This window comes from Monodon monoceros, unplaced genomic scaffold (assembly GCF_005190385.1).
Source record: "Monodon monoceros isolate NGI ecotype Baffin Bay Population unplaced genomic scaffold, NGI_Narwhal_1 Super_Scaffold_12, whole genome shotgun sequence".
In the NCBI taxonomy this organism is placed as follows: domain Eukaryota; kingdom Metazoa; phylum Chordata; class Mammalia; order Artiodactyla; family Monodontidae; genus Monodon; species Monodon monoceros.
In genome coordinates, this window is record NW_021703768.1 from 160,284,046 (window position 1) to 160,306,919 (window position 22,874).

Genomic DNA, 22,874 nt, shown 5'->3' on the forward strand with positions numbered 1-22,874 from the left:
TGCCACAAGTTTCTGCGATTTGCATGGAAACGGGTGGCTTCTCCAGGGCTAACTCAAAGACAGGTGACGGCGCCTGCAGTGTCCCCATGAGCCTGTGCCAGAGGCGGTGCAGAGCCAGGCGGCGCAGGTGCCTGGGGGCGGGGGTGATTCTCACCAGAGAGCAGGGTCTGCCTCTGCAGAAAATGACTTCTGAGCATCCCTCGAGACCTCGGATATGTGTGAACCTGCACAGCCAGAGAATGCAGAGCTAGCCGGAAGCAGTGTCTCTTTATCCCCCTCTCAGGATTTATCCTACAGAAATACACGTGTCCAGAAAGGTGCACGGACACACAAACACTGTTCACCATTGTGCCGAACAGCATGATTCATCATAGCCTCAAAGAAGAAACAACTCAATTGTCTGTCAGCTGATTCAGTACGATGGGGTCCATCCACGGCTGGAATATTACTCAGCCATGAAGAAGAGCAAAGCACTGACACTCACTACAATGTGTATGGACCTTGAAAGCATGATGCTCAGCGAGAGAAGCCAGACATGAAAGACCGCACAGTGTGTGCTTCCCTTGATGGGAAATGTCCAGAACAGGCAAACCCACAGAGACAGAGTGGGTGAGTAGTTGTCAGGGGCTGGGGGAGAGGGGGGCTGGGGAGTGACTGTTAATGGGCACAGGCACGGGTTTCTTTTTGGCATGATGGAATGTCCTGGAGTTAGTGGTGATGGCTGCATTCTCTGGATATACCAAAAGCCACTGAACTGTATACTCTAAATGGGCCAACTTGACGGTATATGAAGTATATTTCAATAAAGTGGTATAAAAGAAGACATATGGGCAACATATCCCTGGTGGCATTATTTGAAGCCACAAAAAACTGCAACCAACTTAAATGTCAATAGGAAAATCATTAAACAAATCGTGGTACATCCTCTCTGTAATCTATGATGTCATTGAAACAAACGAGGTACTCTCTCCAAGAAAGATCTCCAAGCTATACAGTGCCTGGATAGAGAAGGCTCTCAAATATTTGAGAAAGAATCTATGTTAAAAAATGCAGCTATATATGTTATAAAATAGGTACATTCATTTAAAAGGTCTAGAAGGACACACATCGTATTATTGGAGGCAAGGAAGATAGGAGAATGAAACAGAAACTTACAGTCGTTAATAACTTCTGCAGATGACTTTATAGGAACCTGATTTGTGCATTACTTACGTATCGTTAAAAATTTGTGGGGGCTTCCCTGGTGGCGCAGTGGTTGAGAGTCCGCCTGCCAATGCAGGGGACACGGGTTCGAGCCCTGGTCCGGCAAGATCCCACATGCTGCGGAGCATCTAAGCCCGTGGGCCACAGCTACTGAAGCCTGTGCTCTAGAGCCCGCGAGCCACAACTACTAAAGCCCACGCACCTAGAGCCCATGCTCCGCAACGAGAAGCCACCGCAATGAGAAGCCCGCGCACCGCAACGAAGCACAGCCCCCTACTCGCCTCACTAAAGAAAGCCCGCGCACAGCAACAAAGACCCAACACAGCCAAAAAAAAAAAAAAAAAGTACCGAATAAACCAACTGTGGTACATTCACACAATGGAACAGGACTCCACAGTAAAAGAACAAACTCCTGAAACACACACCAGCACGCTGAGTCTCAGTTGCATTACACTGAGTGAGAGAAGCCAGTCTCAGAAGCTACACGCTGTGTGCCACCACTTATGTGACACTGTGGAGAAGGCAAAACTACAGGGCCAGGGACAGAGGTGGCCAGGGGACATGGGGGGAGTGGGGTGAGGGTCTGGCTGCAGACAGGCAGCTCAAGAGAACGTGCTGGGGTGTTGGAACTGCTCTCTGCCCTCTGGGTGGGTGGGAGTTACAAGAATCTACGCATGTGTGAATACTCATAGAGGGGTGCACCCTGACTGTATGTGAACTATGAATGAACCAAAGGAACAGAGTGAATTTACTGAGTGCCAGACATTGTTTTAGGCATGGAGCATTCAAAGGTGATGACAGCTCTGCTTGGGGCCCCAACATCCTTGGGCAAGGGATTGAGACAAGAAACCAGTCACCAGATATGCAAGGTGATCTCCCACAGATGTGGGAGGTGCCAGAGTGAGCACACACCCGCCCCGCTCCCCCCCCCCCCCCCCGCACAGGGAGTAGCAGGTGCAAAGGCCCTGGGGCAGAGGAGGGGGGGGGCTGGAGACGCTGGCAGAGACCCCAGGGGCACCGCCAGAAGTCTCGGTTTTATTCCAATTCCTGAGGGAAGCCCCAGGTGGGGGCACACTATCACCTCACTTATGTTCTTAAAAGAGCCCTCTTTTCAGACCATCGGGAGAAAGAGTGAAAGTAGGAAAACCAGGGGGTAAGAAGCTCCCATGGCATTTACTAGTTCAAATTTTAGAAATAATTAATGCTTCATTAAGTTCCTAATCAAGCTTAAGACTCAGATACGGAAGCTGGGCTTTATACCATTTTATAAAGAAGCCAAGTAACGTTCACCCCAGTAAATGGAGGGTTAACTAGCTAAGTATTTAGTTAACATGAAAGTAAGTGAGGGCCTCTACTATTTTCTTTTGGCCGAGCCACGCGGCACGCGCGATCTTAGTTCCCCGACCAGGGATCGAACCCGTGCCCACTGTGTTGGGAGCGTGGAGTCTTAACCACTGGACCATCAGGGGAGTCCTCCTGCTATTTTAATGCAGGTAAATCATCGCTGCTCACAAGCATCAGCTTCCCTATGAATTCAGTGTTAATTGTCTCTACTGATTTATAAATACCATTATCCAAAAATTAAACACTTTACAAGTGTACACTCATTTTTTAAAAGGGCACCTAAGACAGAGGAAATGGACAAAGCGTTGAATCTGTAGTTTGGTTATAGTTACTCACTGTTAGGATCAATAGAGTAAACTGATTTCAATCAGGGGTTGGCAAACTTTCTATAAAGGGCCAGAGAACAAACGTTTTTGGTTTCACGGGCCCCAAGTTCTCCGCTGAGGCTACTCCACTCCGTCACCAACTCCAGAAAACTGCCCTGGACCTTCCACAAGGAAGGAGCCTGGCTGCATTCACAGCCCTACGGCAGCCTGTGGCAGAGGGAAAAAACCGGCAATACTGATCCTGTCTTTAACATTTTGATATTTTGCTCATCATGGATTAGTCTGACATTGATTTTGATTTTTTAAAATACTGCATTAAGATATTGTTTATGCTGATGGCTGAGTTTTCTCTGGCGCTGCTCCCTCCTTGAATTTTGTGCCCGAGGTCACTGTCTCACTTGCCTCACCCTAGTCCCGGCCCTGGAGCTGTTCCGACAAAACTTCATTTTTGAACACTGAAATTCGATTTTCATATACTTTGCATGTGTCACAAAATAGTCTCCGTTTTCAACCATTGGAAAATGCAGAAAATATTCTCAGCTTGCGGGGCCTACTGAAAAATCAGGCGGCGTGCCGGATTGGGCCCCTGGGTGTAGTTTGCTGAGCTGTTTTAGATGGTCATTTACGAGGCAGGTCCTCCTCATTTTTTTAATTAGACATTTTTTTAATTTGAAAAACATTTTTACTCAGCTTCATGTTCCATAAAAATAACTGCTCTCAAATGGGCACTCACATGACTGAACAAATCAGTCCTATTTTATCCTTTGTGACATTCTTGCTTAGGTTACTTATGACTCCCTTCTCGCCCCAGGTCCCCTAGTGCACCAGCACGCGTGCCCAGAACACCCCAGGAGGCCTCTGGGTTTGGTGCAGCGAACACCTGTGAGTGAGCAGACGTGTCCTCAGTCTGCCCGCCCGCCCACCGCTTTCCTTTCTGGGAAGGACCATAGACTCAGAAGTATCAATATAATCTTCCCAAGTGAGGGTGTGGACGTGGAAGGAGTTAAGGCCACATTATTCACTAGTTAGTATAAGACCACAGACAAGATGGATCTTCAGGGCCTTTACTAAAGCTGTGACCTATGGTTCAGCGGGAGAGGTGAGACGTATGAGACACAGGTGTGAAAGAATACGCCTCCTCTAGTGTAATGCTGCAAAACACAAGTGGAGTAAAAGACTTACTATTATTTTTTAAATTGTGGCAAATATATATCACAAAATTTACCATTTTAACCATTTTTAAGTGCACAGCTCAGTGGCATTAAGTACTGATACATTCACACTGTTGGGCCACCAGCCCCCCACCCTCCATCTCCAGAACTTTCTCATCTTCCCAAACTGAAACTCTGTCCCCACGAAAACAATGACTCTCCGTTCCCCTCCCCCAGCCCCTGGCCCCCACCATCTACTTCCTGTCTCTGTGGATCTGACTCCTCTGGGGACCTCGCATAAGTGGAATCAGACAGTATTTATCCTTCTGTGTCTGGCTTATTTCTCTGAGCAGAGAAATAAGGTTCATCATGTCCTCAAGGTTCATCCATGTTGTAGAATGGGTCAGAATGTCCTTCCTTTTTAGGGCGGAATAACAGTCCATTGTATGGATGGACTATATTTTGTTTATCCAGTCATCTTTCAATGGACTCTTGGGTTGTTTCCATCTTTGGGCTACTGTGAATAGTGCTGCTGTGAACACGGGTGTACAAGTTTTTGTCCAAGCCTCTAGGTATTTATCCAGAAGAGGAATCGCAGGATCATATGGTAATTCCATGTTTAATTTTTTTAGGAATGGCCATAGTGTTTCTGCAGCAGCTGCATCTGCTGGTCATGCACAAGAGTTCCAACTTCTCCACATCGTTGCCAGTACTTGCTATTTTCTTTTTTTTCTGTTTTTTCAACAGTAGCCACCCTAATGGTGTGAATTGGTATCTCATTGTGGTTCTGATTTATATTTCTTAACGATGAGTCATGTTAAGCATCTTTCCATGTGCTTATTAGCCATTTGTACGTCCTCTTTGGAGAAATGTCTATTCAGATATTTGTCTACTTCTTAATCGGCCTAAGTGTGTGTTTGTTGTTGAGTTGTAGGAGTTCTTTATATTAACCCCTTAGTTCTGGATATTAACCCCTTATCAGATATATGATTTGCAAACATTTTTTCCCGTTCCACAGATTGCCTTTTCACTCTGATCATGTCCTTTGAAGTACAAAAGTTTAAAATTCTCATGATGTCCCATTTATCTGTTTTTTTTTTTCTTTGGTTGCCTCTGCCTTTGGTGTCACGTCCAAGGAATCACTGCCAAATCCAATGTCATGAAGATTTCCCCCTGGGCTTCTCTGGTGGCGCAGTGGTTAAGAATCTGCCTGCCAATGCAGGGGACACGGCTTCGAGCCCTTGTCCGGGAAGATCCCACATGCCGCAGAGCAACTAAGGCCTCACGCCACAACTACTGAGCCCGCACTCTAGAGCCCGCGAGCCACAACTACCGATCCCGCGTGCCACAACTAGTGAAGCCTGTGCGCCTAGAGCCCGTGCTCCGCAACAAGAGAAGCCACCGCAGTGAGAAGCCCGCGCGCTGCAATGAAGAGTAGCCCCCGCTTGCGCAACTAGAGAAAGCCCGTGCACGCGCAGCAACGAAGACCCAATGCAACCAAAAATAAATTAATTAAAAAAAATTTTCCCCCTATGTTTTCTTCTAAGAGTTTTATAGTTTTAACTCTTACATTTCCATCTTTGACTCATTTTGAGTTAATCTCCGTACCTGGTGTAAGACAGAGAAGGGTCCGACTTCATTCTTTTGCACGTGGACATCATTTGTTGAAAAGCCTGCCCTTTCCCCATTGAATGGTCTTGGCACCCTGCTTGCAGTAAATTTTTAGAACCCAGTAATTAAAGCTAAGTGACAACACATGAGGGTCTCATCTTGCCAGAAAGGGCACCATAAAAGTGAATTTGTAAAAGAAGCTGCCATAAATTAGACGAATCTGCTTTTCCTCTTCAATATTAATGGATATGTCTGGGCAAACCTCTTATTCCTGCTTTCAGTGGGGATTTCCTTCCTATTCTTCCCATACGGAATATTTCCTTTTTCCTTTGGGCTGCGCCACGCAGCTTTTGGGATCTTAGTTCCCGGACCAGGGATCGAACCCGTGCTCTCGGCAGTGAAAGCGTGGATTCCTAACCACTGGACGGCCAGGGAAGTCCCCCAGTACGGAATCTGGGTGGGGCTGATGCACAACGCTGTACAGAGAAACAAACACCACAGGAGCACCCCTGCCTTTTCTGTTTACTACAAAGTGTTCGATTTGGACCTAATTTTTGTCCTCCTATTTTTCAAAACCTAGAGAATACTTGCGAAGTGGTTTAAACTCTGCAATATGCCTATTCAAACGGCTACAGCAGGATCCTGTAACTGGGTCTGAGGATTCACCAGGGGCTGCACTTGAGGGGAGTCTGTGAACTTGAAATTGACCATGAAATTCAAGTGGGAGCGCATGTGTCTATGCCTGTTCTTCTGGGGAGAAATGACCCACTTTCCGCAGACTGAAAGAGGTCTGGACTGAATAATGGTTGAGAACCACTGGGCTGTATGTCTTTTTTTTTTTTTTTTTTTAACTTCAGTTCACAGATTCGAGGACTCCAGTTAGACAAGCCTTGTATAATGCAGGCAGGTGAGCGGTCTTTAGAAGAAAGTGACAGAATGAATCTACATCCTGGGGGAGGGCGTGGAACATCTGCAGAGGACCCCGACGTGGGGCCAGCAGGGCCGGTCACAGGAGGGGGGTGAGCCGCCCGCCCCACCTCTAGCAGGAAGCCACCGTCAGGAGGCGGCTAGTCTTCTTTGCCACCATCCATATTTAGGGATTCGAACAGTCCCGGAGGGGGCTCCGCTGATGATCAGCCATCCCCTCAACGACTACCTTGGTGAAAATTAACCCACAGACCGCCAAGCCCAGAAATGCCACCGACTTGAGGAAACCTAAAAGAGAAACCACTGCCAGCGGGAAATAAAGGGAAGAGCGAAATCGGGTTTTGTTTTGTGTTTTGTTAATTGTACCCACCCCAGTCAAGCCAAAGAAGCATACGCGATGTGCCATCTTTGGCGGCTGACGGCACTGACCAGCCCCGCGGCCAGATCATCAAGGTGACTCCGCTTACGTTCTTACCCCAGAGAAGCCAGTTCCTCCTTGGGGTCTAGCAGCGATTCCAGCTACAGCAAACGATTTCAAAGTCATGCAGGATTCATCAAAAGTGGGATTTTAGCTTTACATGAAGGGGCTGAAATGCGTAAATAGTTAGCTTTTTGATCTCTAAACAATGATTTTTTGGGGGGGGGGGGATTGGCCATTCCACATTTTGCCTTCTTACGTGTCACTGGTTCGAGTGTGTTCCAACATAAAGGCAACAGTTTTAGACGCTGGGTCTCCCACATAAGCAGTAATTCATTTCAGAAACCACTCCTAGGCCCCATGATTTGCGCCCCAAATTCCAGAGCTGGTGTGACCCTCTGAGAGGGACCAGTCCTTGGGTGACAGCCATCGGGGCCGAGTGTCAGCAAGTGGGAGACCTGAAGGAAGAGGAACCGAAGCTTCCTGACGGCAGAGGACCTGCCCACCCCGAGTGTTGGTCTAAACCTCAGCCTGGCTCTCCAGGGCCTGGAAGACAGGGAGGCTGCCTGGAGAGAAAGGCCAGGATGCTGGGGACCGGGGAAAGCGTCACCTCACAGACACAAGGAGGAAAGGGGATGCAGCCTGCAGGATGGATGTAGCCAGACCAAGACTCTTTTTTCTGTTTTTAAATAAATTTATTTATTTTATTCTTGGCTGTGTTGGGTCTTCGTTGCTGCGAGCGGGCTTATCATTGCAGTGGTTTCTCTTATTGCAGAGCATGAGCTCTAGGCGTGCGGGCTTCAGTAGTTGTGGCTCGCAGGCTCTATAGCACAGGCTCAGTAGTTGTAGCACACGGGCTTAGTTGCTCCAGGGCGTGTGGGATCTTCCCAGACCAGGGCTTGAACCTGCGTCCCCTGCATTGGCAGGCGGATTCTTAACCACTGCGCCACCAGGGAAGCCCCCAAGATTCTTTTTAATTACAGCAAACAGGAAGAGATAATAATACAGTAAATATTATCCCCTTCGCCTTAAAGGAAGTGAAAAATAATGTTAAACGCTGCTGGCAAGTCTAAGCGTTCACACACCTCCACAGCAGCACCGTGTTCATACATGCACGATGTTGTGCCCAGTGCTGGCCAAACACAGCCAGTACTGTGTGTGAGACCGGCCCCTGGTTAACTTTTTCTGTAAAGGGCCCAACAGCAATATTTTAGGGTTAGATGCTCTCTGTCGAGACTACTCAGCCCCTCTAACGTAGGGTGAAAACTGTCACAGACGATATGTACATGGATGAGCGTGCCAATAAAACTTCACTTATGGCCCCCGAAATGTGAATTTCATGTGTTCCAAAATATTATCCTTTTGTTGGTTTTTTTCAACCACTTCAAAATGGAAGAAGTCATTCTTGTCTCTAAGAGAGGCTAAAACAATTCTGGATAAATAAAAAGACAGGTGTCAAATGCCAAATCAGTGTCCAGAGGGTCAAGGACACTCTGAGGGTGATCACCCACAAGCCCGTCCAGTCTCCCTCATTGAGCGGAGGATGCAGGATGTTGGGAAGTCTCTGAAAAGGACGTGCCCACAGCCAGAGCTGGAGACGTGTCATGTGGGAGAGAGGGGACAGCCCTCATGTCCTGTGGCTTCTGACCCTCCCTCCCCTCTACCCCTCCCACCACGTAGCTCTGGTGCACGCCCCCCCCCCATCTTTATGATTCAGGGTCTTTGGGCATTCCACAAAGGAAGAGAAATTTGTGGATGCAAGAAAACCGTAAAAGATGACACCTTTGAATAGACATTTTTCCAAAGGAGGTATAGAAATTGGCAATGAAAAGATGCTCAAACATCATTAGTCATTTGGAAAATGAAATTAAAAACCACAACAAGATACTGTTTCACAACTACTAGGTTGGCTATAATGAAAACAGTGGAAAAGAAGATGTGGAGAAATTGGAGCCCTCCTACACTGCTGGTGGGAATGGAAAACGGAGCGGCTGCCGTGGAAAACATTTGGCAACTCCTCCAGAAGCTGGTCACCATCTGACCCAGCAACTCCACTCCTAGGTATGCACCCAGGAGAAATAGAAATCTATGTTCACACAAAAACTTGTCCACAAACATTCATAGCAGCATTAAATGTAACAGCCAAAAAGTAGAAACAACCCAAATGTCCATCAGTGGATGAACGGATAAACAAATTGTGGTCCACGCATACGATGGAATATTATTCAGCCACAAAAGGGAAGGAAGCACTGACACTCGCTACAACGTCCGTGAGCTTCAACACATGATGCTCAGTGGAAGAAGCCTGTCGCAAAGGGCCACGGATTATGTGATGCCATTTTAGGAAACGTCCAGTACAGGCAGATCCACTGAGACAGGAAGTAGATTAGCGGTGGCCAGGGGTTGAGGGGAGGGGGAACAGGGAGGGGCTGGTAATGGGCAAAGGGTTTGTTTTGGGGGTGGTGAAAAAGTTCTAGCATTAGACAGTGAGGAAGGTTACACAACATGGTGACTATCCTAAAAATCACTGAATTGTACCTTAAAATGGTGAATTTTATGTTATGTGAATTTTATCTCAATTAAAAGAAAATGACCCAGCAAGTGTGGGCAGATGCCAGGCAAGAAGCAAAACAGATGCTCCATAAGCTAAACTCGTTCCTATATTCTTTACCTGAGAAGAAGTGAAACGCGGCACTGCTCCAAACAATGAGAGGTTAGGCCTGAGAACTGACTAGGTCGGAATTCTTTATATAACGTTTTCAGAAGTAAACTTGGTTAACCAACAAAAATACTCCTCACACGCTATCCCAAAGAGACCTTCTGTTTGAAAACCTCAGTGACGTGCGGGAAGATGTAAGAAAGCCCGTTTTAAAAATGCCACAATGTTTGGTCAGACGTGTCCCGTAAACAGAACTGATTTTGGGAAAGGAGTGAGGCGTGAACAGCCAGGGGCAGGCTTCTCACCATCAGGAAACTGAAAGGAGAATATGTCCCAGTTGGGGAGTTGAGAGAAGTGAAGACTTCCTGCCCGCCCCACGCAAGTGAACCTCACCACTGGAGGATAAAGGAGCAGGCAGTTTCGAGAAGATTCCATATTCATGAAACGCTAATAAAGGAAAACCAAATTAGGTTAGTGTCTCAGAAGTCTTCAAGGATGTTAAAAAGACAAATATGATCCACTAAATTTAAAGTGGGGGGAACGCCTCGATTAGGGATGGATAACTTTATTCTACCTGGTCAGAATTCTGGTTTTCCATTGTTTGTGTAGAGTTACAGAGAGAGTCTACACAGTAATGAGAAGTCAACGACATGGAGAGGCAGAGGCTGGAGAGCAGGATCTAGAGGCTGCATGAGGGGGTCCCTGCTCGAGAGGATACACTGCAGCAGGAGCAGGTCCCCTGGCCGGCACTGGAGGGTGATGACCCCGAGGGACAGGTCTTCTGCTGGGACCACAGCCAGTGAATGCTCTGATGGAGCATCAAGGTAGCAGTTGAAAACCACGTACCAACAGGGAACTGGAAGGGGTGGGAAAATGCCGTTGCCACGCAGGCCTCAGCTCAGAGTCAAGGCAACAAGCGTGAACTTGTGTCAGCACAAACCGGCTGAGCGGCTGGGCCTCCCCCTGAGGCACCCGCAGCCCTGGGTCCAGCTTGTGGTGACGGACTGGGGCTGAGTCAGCCACACGTGGGCTGTGAAACGGGTGGGGCAGAATTGACAGGGGCTGGTCCAGGGAGAGGGGGTGAGGCGCTCCGGAACCTCCAAAATCAGAGGCAGAATATGATGGACGCGGTCATCGTGCATTTTCCTGGGGCGGGGGGGGGGGGGGGACACACGTGTTCACCTGATTGTCCAAAGGTCTGTAACCCGCTGTTCTATGAATGGGACGAGGAGTTAAGGGTAAAGGACTGGCACGCTGAAATGCCCTTAATAAGGAGCTAATTAAATACCTCGGGACACATCCATACAGAGGAATCTCAGGCAATGTAGAAAGATGCAGCAGACGCACAGAGGGATAAGGAAAGATACAAACTAAATAATAGATGAAAAGAGCACTTTGCAGAAAAGTGGTAATAATATGATCCATTTTTTTTGCCTACGTGAAAGGAATGAAGCACTGACACATGCTACAACGTGGATGAACCTTGAAAACATTACACTAAATAAAAGAAGCCAATCGCAAAAGGCCAGAGTGAGTGATTCCATTTATACGAAACATGCAGAACAGGCAAATCCACAGAGACAGAGTGGATTCGTGGTTGCCAGGGGCTGGGGAGGGCCATGGGGGTGACTGCTAACGGGGACGGGGTTTCTTTTTGGGGCAATGGAATGTTCTGGAACTAGATAGTGGTGACGGTTGCATAACCTTGTGACTATGCTACAAACCACGGAATGTACACTTTACAAAGGGGTGAACTTTATGATATGTGAATTACATTTCAATTAAAAAATAAGAAAGTATCAGTGAGGATGTTTTATTTGCACACAAAATATCTCAAAGGATCCACGCTGAACTTTATCAGCGGCGGAAGGGGCAGGAGGAGAGAAGAGGAGGAAGCCAGAGGCTCTCTTTTCCCTTTTTATTTTTTTGTGCTAGTTGAACTTTTTCTACAGTGAAAAGATATGACTTCCCTAATTGAGAAGAGGAAGTAAACAGACTTCCGGGCACTGCCCATAAGGATCTCAAAGTCCCCAAATGGTCCCCAGGGAATTGTGGGATCAAACTGCCCAGTGGCCCAGAGTGGACACCTGTTTTGTTTGCAAAGTCCAGTCATGATCACTTTAGAAAAGGGCAAACATCTGAGGCAGGAGGACCTGTGCTACTCAGACCTTTGAGTGACCTCAAACTGTGAGGCTAGGAAGTACTGAACACAGTAAAGAGCTCAAATAGTGGTCGCCTTTTAAAAAGAGTAGGGATCAGCCATAAAAAGAAACGAAACTGAGGTATCTGTAGTGAGGTGGATGGACCTAGAGTCTGTCTTACAGAGTGAAGTCAGTCAGAAAGAGAAAAACAAATACCGTATGCTAACACATATATATGGAATCTAAAAACAAAATGGTACCGATGACCCTAGGGGCAGGGCACGAATAAAGACGCAGACGCACAGAATGGACTTGAGGACACAGGGAGGGGGAAGAAGGGTAAGCTGGGACGAAGTGAGAGAGTCGCATGGACATATATACACTACCACATGTGAAACAGATAGCTAGTGGGAAGCAGCCGCATAGCACAGGGAGATCGGCTGCATGCTTTGTGACCACCTAGAGGGGTGGGATAGGGAGGGTGGGAGGGAGACGCAACAGGGAGGGGATATGGGGATATATGTATACATATGGCTGATTCACTTTGTTGTACAACAGAAACTAACACAGCACTGTGATGCAATTACACCCCAATAAAGATGTATAAAATTTTTTTTTTTTTATTTTGCAGTACGCAGGCCTCTCACTGTTGTGGCCTCTCTCGTTGCGGAGCACAGGCTCCGGACGCGCAGGTTCAGTGGCCATGGCTCACGGGCCCAGCCGCTCTGCGGCATGTGGGATCTTCCCAGACCAGGGCACGAACCCGTGTCCCCTGCATCGGCAGGCGGACTCTCAACCACTGCGCCACCAGGGAAGCCCTAAAATTGTTTTTAAAAATAAAAAGAGTAGGGATGACATAAAGGTGATGCCTGCCCTCATTTTAACACTTTTACCCACAGTGCCCAATACTGAGCTCGTGAAATGTGGCCGGTCTGAACCCAGATGCGCCGTGGGTGTAAACCACACACAGGATTTCAGAGACTTTGCACGCCAAGAAGGACGTGAACTACCTCAATAAAAACTGTTTCATATAGATGCCGTGTTAAAAAAACAACATTTTGGAGATACTGGATTAAATAAAATATACTGTTCAAAATTTCACCTGTTTTTACTTTTTAGAACGTGGCTACTAGAAAATTTTAAATGACACACGCAGCTCGCATTATGTCTCTGCTGGACAATCGTGATCCAGGGGACTCCTAGAATAAACCACCCAACTGGGAAACTGCAAATCTCTCACGAGACCCTATTTTACTAGAAAGTAAGCGAAATGATTTTAGAGCTCGGTCAGATCTTGATCTAGTAAGAACTTGAGTCAATTCAACAAATAATTACTCTAATTGGTGCCCTACAGAGACAGACCTGGTCTGTCCTCAGGGGTCTTGCCCTGCGGGAGAGAGAAAAGGAGACACACAAATAACTCCTTCTGTGGCAAAGGTGACAGGTGTGGACTCCAGGTGGAACTTGGGACCATAAACCCTGGGGCGGGGAACCTGGGAAGGTCCCATCCTGGATGCTGTGGGACAAGCAGGACCATCCCATGGGTGGGGGGCAGACAGGGAGGTGGGGGCCAGTTCAACAGCAGGCGCCGTGCACAGGAAGGTGTGTGTGTCATGCGGGTGGGGAGGCGGGAGAAGCAGAGGGTGTGGACCAGGGGTTCTCTGGCAAAACAGGCTGTGAACGCTCCTGGACTCCATTCTCTATCACAGGGCAGAGATCAGCAAACCACGGGCCACGCGCGCGGCCAAGTCCGGCCCAGTCTGCTGCCTGGTTTTGTACGGTCCACAAACTAAGAACGATTTTTACATTTTTTAATGGTTGAAAAAAAATCAGAGTCAAAATACTTTGTGACAGGGGCTTCCCTGGTGGCGCAGTGGTTGAGAGTCCGCCTGCCGATGCAGGGGACGCGGGTTCGTGCCCCGGTCCGGGAAGATCCCACATGCCGCGGAGCGGCTGGGCCCGTGAGCCATGGCCACTGAGCCTGCGCGTACGGAGCCTGTGCTCCGCAACGGGAGAGGCCACAACAGTGAGAGGCCCGCGTACAGCAAAAAAAAAAAAAAAATTAAAAAAAAATTTTTGTGACACATGAAAATGACATGAAATTCACATTTCAGTGCCCGTAAGTGAAGTTTTATTGGCACACGGTACCCTTCGCAAATGGCCAGAGCCGCTGCAAAAGCTGGTTCCAAACAGTGACACGTGGCCCTATCACTCTGCAGAAAGGAGAATTCGTTCAGGCCACAAACTCTGAGTGTCATGTTTTGTGGATGAAATAAATCTAACAGACATAAGTACGTTTGTTTCAAATCGACTTTTTAACAGAGTGGAATCTCTGAAAAGTCCCAAAGCAAGCAAATATGATCGAGCCGTCGCAACCGGCTTGGCGCAGAATTAGGCATTTAACACTGTCCACCGCGTACAGGGCTCCTGGCTCTGGGACCTGGCGGCAGTTGCGTGGTAAGACTCCATGTGCCCAGGAAAATCCCTGCTTTCTGGAAGATCTTGACTTGCAATTTTGGCTGGGCCAAAAGGGGAGGCCGTTAACCGCAGGGGTCTTCGATTAAAATTTCTCTGGGGATTTGGTAAAGGAAAACTACGTATTTAAAGGGCTAGAATGTAACCTAAGCTGAATCAAAAACATGGAGTTTTGACGGCTAGCAGACATCGGACAAGGGGTTTGTGATTTTTGCTTTGTTACTCCATGTAGGCCTCGCCCTCTAAAGAGGTCTCTGGACTCGAGTGTTTGATTCACTCACGTGTGAAGTACAAAGCTCTGTGGGAAGTGAGGCAGGGACAGCTGTCCCTGTCCCCCGGGAGCTCACAACCGAGAACAGGACATGAGACACGCAAACCACTCCGGCACGTCCATGTCGTCTTGGGATGTGAAATCTATGTGCCCTGGCACTTCTGGCTGATCAATCCTGGGCTCCCTAACTAGGGGGTGACTCTGCCCCCCAGGGGACATTTGCCAAGGGGTGGGCGCTCCTGGCAGGTGGAGGCCAGGGATGCCGTGTCCAACCTCCCACGAGGCCCAGGACGGCCTCCCCGCCCTCCCACCAAGAACGATCAGGCCCCAAAGTCAATGGCGATGTGTTAGAGAAACCTGGCCTAGTTTGCTGTTTCCCCACTTAGCTCACGAATTATCATCTCAAGGGTCTCTGGCGAAAGAGCATCAGAGAAGAGCTAAGATTTTTCGTCAGTAGAAATGACATTTCAGAGCGAGGGGAGACCCGAGTAGAAGACCTGTTTAAGGCATGGCAAGTCCATTTGGAGAAGTCGTGAAAGACAGGCAATGAAAAGGGAGATGGGGCTGGTCCGAGACGAGCCTTGAATGCCGAGCTAGTACGGCGTGCTTACAACGAAGGGGAGGGGCCAGTCCATCCATTTGGCTACAAAAAGCAGAGAGAATGTGCCCATCCTCTCCCCCTGACATAGCCCAGAGGAGCCACGGCGGGGTGGACCGGGAGGAGATGAAGAGGTAAGTGAGCGTCGTGAGCCAAAGGCACACAGGCCCACGCAGGATCTGGGAGTGATTCTGAGTGTGCTGGCGCTGTAGAGCTAGAGGCTGGAGAAATCCTGCTTCTAGAACAGGAGAGGAAGGCTGAGCTCCTCAGGCCACTGGGGCTAGAAGAGAGACAGGAGCGAGGCTGCGCCCCGAGGAGCTCCCTACCCGGAATCTGGGTGAGGCCCCACAGCGCTGCCCGGCCACCATCTCTAACTCCATCACCCTGTGGTTTATTCAGTTAGAAAACTGCTCATCGGTGAGTCTCTTCCGGTGCCCGCTGAGTCTCCTTAGGGAGCACAGGCCAGGTGACAAAGGCTCGGTCAGCTGGGGACTCAGGCCAGTGATGAATTCCGTGGTTACAGGCCTTCCAGAAATAACTTCTATTCACGCCTGCTTGTCATTTTAAGAGTTGGCCGTATCACCGTACCATGATGTACACAATTGATGAGCCCCGGAATTATACCCACTTTATGCTTTAACTTCCAGTCTGAATGTCAATGGCCAATGGTGGCTAACAATTTAAAACTTCTCTATCACCTTCTCCCCTTGTAACGCCCCACATGACGATCTACGAATACACTTAAGTATTCGACTAATTCTAAGCAACTCGGATGTTTGATATTTGGGGCCCACAAATACTTGCTGAAGATGGAAACCCTAGAGAGCTCTAAATATAGAGGTCCCCAGTATGGTGACTTCTTCTAGAAAATGAAGAATTCTTTTCAAAATCGAAGCACATCCTTCAAGCTGTTTTCTGTGGGTCTGGAATTCCAAATTTATTTTTTCTCCAAGCAGGCTCCATCGGTACATATTCTAAGAAGGACAGGCGAGGTGGGAAAGCTCCAGGTGGTGTTTTCTTTGGGTTCTCCCTGGATGGGGTGGATTTTTGTGGGCTGGTGATTCTGGCGGGAAATTGCTTCCCTGGCCTTACCCCGCGGATCACCTTTTGGACAGAAACATATCCTGGAAACATGGCACTATTTCGAAAAGATAAACAGTTTGCCTTTTAAAAATATAAGCATAATTAAGTGTTGCTGCAACTTCAGGAATGGGCTTCTATATCATTAGTGTGATTTCAACAGTTTTCCGAGGAGACAGGTGCTCAGGAGCCAAGCCTCCTGTCGTTCTGTGGGGACGCGTCCTTTCCGCTTCCGCCAGGGAACTGTCCCCATCTGATGATCGCTGTGGTCTCTACCAGGCCTCACTGTCCCTGGTGCTCAGTCCTTGAGTTACTTCCCCCTCCGCCTCAGAGCCCTTTCCCAGGTTCCCCCCTCACCTAAGAATTGCTGCAAAAGCTTCTCTGTCCAGCATGATTCACAGTAGCCAAGTGTGGAAGCAGTCCACACATCCATCGAGGGATGAAAGGATAAACAAATGTGGTCCATCCACGCAATGGAATATTATTCAGCTTTAAAAAGAAAGGGAATTCTGACACCTGCTACAACATGGATGAACCTTGAGATCATCAGTGAAATAAGCCAGACACAAAAGGACGAATACTGTCTGATCCCACTCACAGGAGGTCCCTCGAGAAGTCAAATCTGTAGAGATGGGAAGTAGATGGTTAGGGGCCAGGGGCTGGGGGAGGGGCTGGGGAGTCAGTGTTTCATGGGGACAGAGTTTCAGTTTGGGAAGATGAGAAAGTTCTGGGGATGGACGGTGGGGATGGCTGCGCGACAGTGTGAATGTCCTTAATGCCACTGAGCTGTGCGCTTAACACTGGTTAAAATGGTAAATTTTATGTTATTATATTTTGCCATCATTTTGTAAAAAACCACTTTTCTCTGACTCTTCGTTGGTTTCCTGCTCCTTGAAATATGATGGTTCTACCTTTGGCCTTCTCACCCTCCGCCTCTGAGTGAGCTCATCCATTTTCACGACTGAAATGACCAATTATGTGCTGACAGCTCCCAGATCCTGACCTTCAGCCTGGACTACGCGTCCCCCCCACCGTCCCCCGCTGTCTCCAGACCCTGAAATCCAGCAGCCTGGCAGGAAACTGCCCGCACTCGGCTGGCCCCCGCGCATCTCAAGCTGGCCAAGCCCACGCCTGAACGCATTACCCCTCTCCGCCCCACTAGCTTCTCCCAGGATCCCGGACTCACTGAAGCGGCCTGTTCTACCTGATCCCCAAAATCAGACACGCAGGGATCACCCTGGGCTCCTCCCTGCCCTTGGTCCCAAGAGAGTCACCAGGTCCTCAGAGCCCCCAGAACCCTGCAGCTCTGTCCCCACGCAGCATCCCTGGCTGGTGCAGTCGGCCAGGTCGCCATCGCCCTGGGCCTGGACCATGGCAGCTGTTAATTCTCCGTCGCCATCCTCCAGACGCCATACCTTTCGCTACACCTACCAAAATCCCATCTGATCACAAAGTGCTTCCCCAGCAAACCTCTCAGCCCAGCACCAGACGAGTCCCACTCGTCCAGCCAGGGGTCGGCAAACTTTTCCTGTAAAAGCCCAGACAGTAAATATTTTAGGCTTCGCAGTCCACGTTCTGTGTCAGTCGCAAATAGTCAACCCCACTGTGGCCTCAAAAGGGCAGCCAGGGGCTTCCCTGGTGGCGCAGTGGTTGAGAGTCCGCCTGCCGATGCAGGGGACACAGGTTCGTGCCCCGGTCCGGGAAGATCCCACATGCCGCGGAGTGGCTGGGCCCATGAGCCATGGCCGCTGAGCCTGTGCGTCCAGAGCCTGTGCTCCGCAACGGGAGAGGCCACAACAGTGAGAGGCCCATGTACAGCAAAAAAAAAAAAGGGCAGCCAGAGACAGTATGGAAGTGAACGAGCGTGGCTGTGTTCTAGTGAAACTTTGCTTCCAAAAACAGGCTGTGTGCCGACACCTGTTCTCCTCTCTGGCCTGATCTCCCCTGTACCCTGCACTCGGCTTCCAGAAAATACAGCCGCGCCACGGCTCTCCCCACCAGTCTGCTTGTACATCAAGACTCCGCTCCAGCCCGCCTCCTCTTGGACACCTTTTGTGCCCCCTCCAGGCGAGTGGCCTGCCACACACATGCCCTAGAGAGACCTCTAGCCCATCCCCGTTCTGAAACTGTCACACTCTCCTAGTTGGTCTTTGGTCTCTGTAACCTCATAGAATAGTGTTTGACTCAGAAAGGAATGAATGAATGAATGAATGAGCGATGAAGAAATGGCAGAGGTCCAGAAAGCAGGTTTTCCAGCAAACGACTGGACACCACGGCTCTGACAGCTACAGGCAGAGGTGAAATCTCCTAACAACTTAATTTATACTTAGAATAGCAGCCAGAGTCCTCCCCATGGCCACTGGGGCCCTGTGCCTCTCCTCCTTTTGCTCACCAGTTATCAGCCACACAGCCGCCTTTCTCTGCTCCGACCAGGCCCAGCTGACTCCTCCTGCCGCCGGACCTTTGCACCTGCTGCCCCCCCACCCCACCCCACCTGGAAGGCTCTTCCCTCTGAACAGCACAGGGCTTCTCCCTCTCATCATGACAGTCTCAGCTCACCTGTCACCTCCTGAAGAACTTCCTTGGACACCAGTAGCCCAGTTCTTACACACACACACACACACACACACACACACAAACACACACACACACTCAACTGCAGAGATCTTAGTAGAAACAGGTTTACTATATATAGCATATCTGGGCTTTGTTACATAGTAAATGACAAATCATCACTATATTGGCCATCACATGTAAGTTCTAGATTTTTAATGGCTTTAGAAATTTTTTTTTCATCTTTAAACATGGACTATAGGAGCATAGCATAGCATAGCATAGGAGCACAGCATCTGAAATCCACTTGCTGTATGTATCATCTATAGGCTTGGGAAGACAACTGTATTTTTTGTAAATTCATAGAATTGACCACAATTTAAAATGAGGTTGCCAGGTTATGAAACCATGCTTTAAAACATATAAAAGCTATGTATCATAAAATAGGAATGCACTTCAGGAAAAAAGAAGTGAGGTGTAGCAAGGAGCAAGGCCATGCTGTCTGCTCCAGTCAAATCCTGGCATGAAGACCAGGATTGTTCTCACCTCCAAATGGCTGATTCCTGACTTCGACAGGACTGGCACCTAAGAGCCAGCACTAATGGACAGGGGAAACCAGTTTTTAAATTTTCTCATCTGCAGGTTCTGCCTGCAGAGCTGGCTGCTTGGCAGAACCGGTCTGGAAGTGTGATGTTTTAGGAGTGATTTCAGATGGACCGATACCCCAACCAAGGTGTGGGACTTTGAGACACTTTTTGGGTTGTGTTTTTGGTTTTGCCCAGCACTTAACGCTTGCAGAGTGCCATATCTGTACCAGAGAATTTCTATGCAATCGAAGGGTATTTCCCACCTTAAAACAGACAGTGGAAGGCTCACCCACTCAATCGAGCAAGATGTATTTACTGAATGTCTCCTCAGCATTTGGTGGTCAAGAAACCAAAATTTAAAAATCACCCCAGGCAGGTCACACTGCTTGTTTGCTTATTCTAATAATAAAAATAACAACAACAATAATAATAGCTACTCCGTTGTACACCTATTCTGTGCCAGGACCTGGGCTAAACAGTTATAATATTATTTCCTCTTTTTTTTTTCTTTTTGCCGCACTGCACAGCTTGCGGGATCTTTGTTCCCTGACCAGGGATCAAACCTGTGTCCCCTGCAGTGGAAGCGCAGAGTCCTAACCACTGGACCGCCAAGGAATTCCCTATAATATTATTTCTAATATCAAAACCATATAAGTGATTTTCTCTTTCACCGATGCCAAACCTTACCTGGAGTCACAGAGCTAATAAATGTGAACCCCTTCTCTGTGGGGCCCTAAAGCCCACATCAGCAGCATCCAGGGCTGGGACTTACGTTTTTCCTTTCCTTTGACCCCTGACCCCATTCATCCAATCTGAGGATCGCAACAGGACATGTTACGATCCCTGGTGAACAGGCTGGAATCATCTGGGCAAGAGGCGCCGGTGGCTCGGACCAGGGGCTGGCGGTGGTGGAGGTGACGAGGCGTGGTCAGATTCTAGGTCCCTACATTTTTGCTGATGGCTTGAGAGAGAGAGGGCTGGAGGACGACTCCAACGTGTTGGCTTGAGCAGCCAGGAGAGGCCGGCTGATGTTCACTAAGGGAGCTCGGAGCCTTCAGAGGAGCAGACTGGGGGACTAAGCCCTTGCCCTTAAGCTGCCTGTCAGCATCACCACCTTCACCAGCTGCAGCCTGCCAGCCCACGGGGTGGGCTCTCCACGGCTCTGCCCCCCATCCTCTGACCCCACTCGTTATCCCACACACCCCCTTAATTCTGGGTCTTCCTCTCCTAAGCTTCTCCCTCTCTTTTGTCTTTTCCTATAAGAAGTCCTTTGCTCTAAGTGTCCATCGTCGGATGAATGGATAAAGAAGATGTGGCACATATATACAATGGAATATTACTCAGCCATAAAAAGAAACGAAATTGAGCTATTTGTAATGAGGTGGATGGACCTAGAGTCTGTCATACAGAGTGAAGTAAGTCAGAAAGAGAAAGACAAATACCGTATGCTAACACATATATATGGAATCTAAGAAAAAAAAATGTCATGAAGAACCTAGGGGTAAGACAGGAATAAAGACACAGACCTACTAGAGAATGGACTTGAGGATATGGGGAGGGGGAAGGGTAAACTGTGACAAAGCGAGAGAGTGGCATGGACATATATACACTACCAAACGTAAGGTAGCTAGCTAGTGGGAAGCAGCCGCATAGCACAGGGAGATCAGCTCGGTGCTTTGTGACCACCCAGAGGGGTGGGATAGGGAGGGTGGGAGGGAGGGAGACGCAAGAGGGAAGAGATATGGGAACATATGTATATGTATAACTGATTCACTTTGTTATAAAGCAGAAACTAACACACCATTGTAAAGCAATTATACTCCAAAAAAGATGTAAAAAAAAAAAAAGAAGTCCTTTGCTGATCTTGGGTTCTGTGAGGGTCCTGACAAGGGAGGCAGTTTCTCTGAGAACTTCCCTTGCTTTGAAAAAAGTTTCACATTTTACAAATAAGTAGGTGTGTATAGAGGAGCACGTTATTTCAATAAGTGGTCAACATGCATTAGTTAAAAAGAGCCGAAAGAGATATGGGGATATATGTATATGTATAGCTGATTCACTTTGTTATAAAGCAGAAACTAACACATCACTGTAAACCAATTATACTCCAATAAAGATGTTAAAAAAAAAAAAAGAGCCAAATATACTATAAGATATGGTTCCTTCTGGCTCTGGAATTTTACAAGCAAAACCACCACCTGTGACTATAAAAATCCTACAAGCACATTTAAAATGTTGACTCAATTATATATACTATTAATGAAAGTTCAATTAATTAAATATCGATTAATATTAATTAATTTTAACTCGAATCTGAAACTACAAATTAGATCTAAGGAATAAGAGCCAGATAAACAATTTCCCAGCACCTGCATTTCTGGTGAATAACTCCAGCCTGGCAGTGCTTCAGTGATAAACACGGTTAAAGATGAATATTAAGGTGATATGTGGCCCTGCACCCAGAAAGCAGATATCAGCTGAATTTCAGAGGACTTGTTCTGTTACTGGGGGTCATTACTAATTCTGCCCCTCTCCTCCTGGACTCCCCTTTTGAGCATCGCAGAGGTTCATCTGGGATGAGAGGCAAATAGTTCATATTGCTTTTACCACAGGGGCAAACTGTTTCTGCATTCATTCCTGACCCACATCAGCTGGAACATCACAGGATCCCGGAACCAGTTATCTTTTCCATCATATATTATTAGAATTCTGTCTTTTTTAAAAAAAGACTACCAAGTCCCCCCGGATACTCTACCAAGCCTGTTGGCAAAATTAGCACCAGTAATTAAGGAAATTAAATTCCTTTCCTGGGGGGTGGGGTGGTACCATACACTCTTTTTCTCTGGCCAGAGTAGGTGAGTAGCCATTTCTAAGGTTATTTCAGAGTCAGTTCAAGTTTTTAAACTGGAGTGGGAGAAAGGTGACCAGCCCCTGGTACTCCCTGGCACAGAGGGGAAGGGTCTTTATATCAATATGAGCAAACAAATAATGTTTCAGATTATGAAGCAACAAGATAAAAACGTGCTGCCAATATATGCAGGAAAAAAAAAGTTTTTGTTATTAATGTCTTCTGTTGTCGTTGTCATTATTTTGATTTTGGGGGGAAGTCTTAGTTGACATGGAGAGCCTTCTATCAGGTTTGCTATTTTGGATTTGCAGAGATAAAGCTGATTGGACGGGGGAAAAACTCATGACAGTCTGCACCGACAGTTCAATGCACAAAGCAAGAAAATAACTGGATGTTGGGGGAGGGGGAGAGGGGCGGTGCATAATTAAAACACCAGAAGCAGGAATGAGGTCTCCGCGGAAAGGCGGCCCTGGACTTGTGTGCTACATCCTGCCCTTCTCCCTCATTCCTGCGGGGCAGCCGGGAGGTTAAAATTAGGACGATGAACCACCCCCACCGCAGCCGCCGGAATGGCAGGGGCAGTTGGGCCCCGGGCGCCCTTGAAATAGCCACTAGGATCGGAAACGCAACTTTTCTTAGCGCAGCAGCGAGAAAAACCAACAGGGACGAAGCCTGGAGGGAGCGC

General features: G+C 48.1%; 1 protein-coding gene across 11 annotated transcripts in view; it reads right to left on the reverse strand.

Moving 5' to 3' along the window:
• RFX2 (regulatory factor X2) overlaps positions 1-22,874 on the reverse strand; it is a 101,111-nt gene that overhangs the window by 76,708 nt on the left and 1,529 nt on the right. The window lies entirely within an intron of this gene.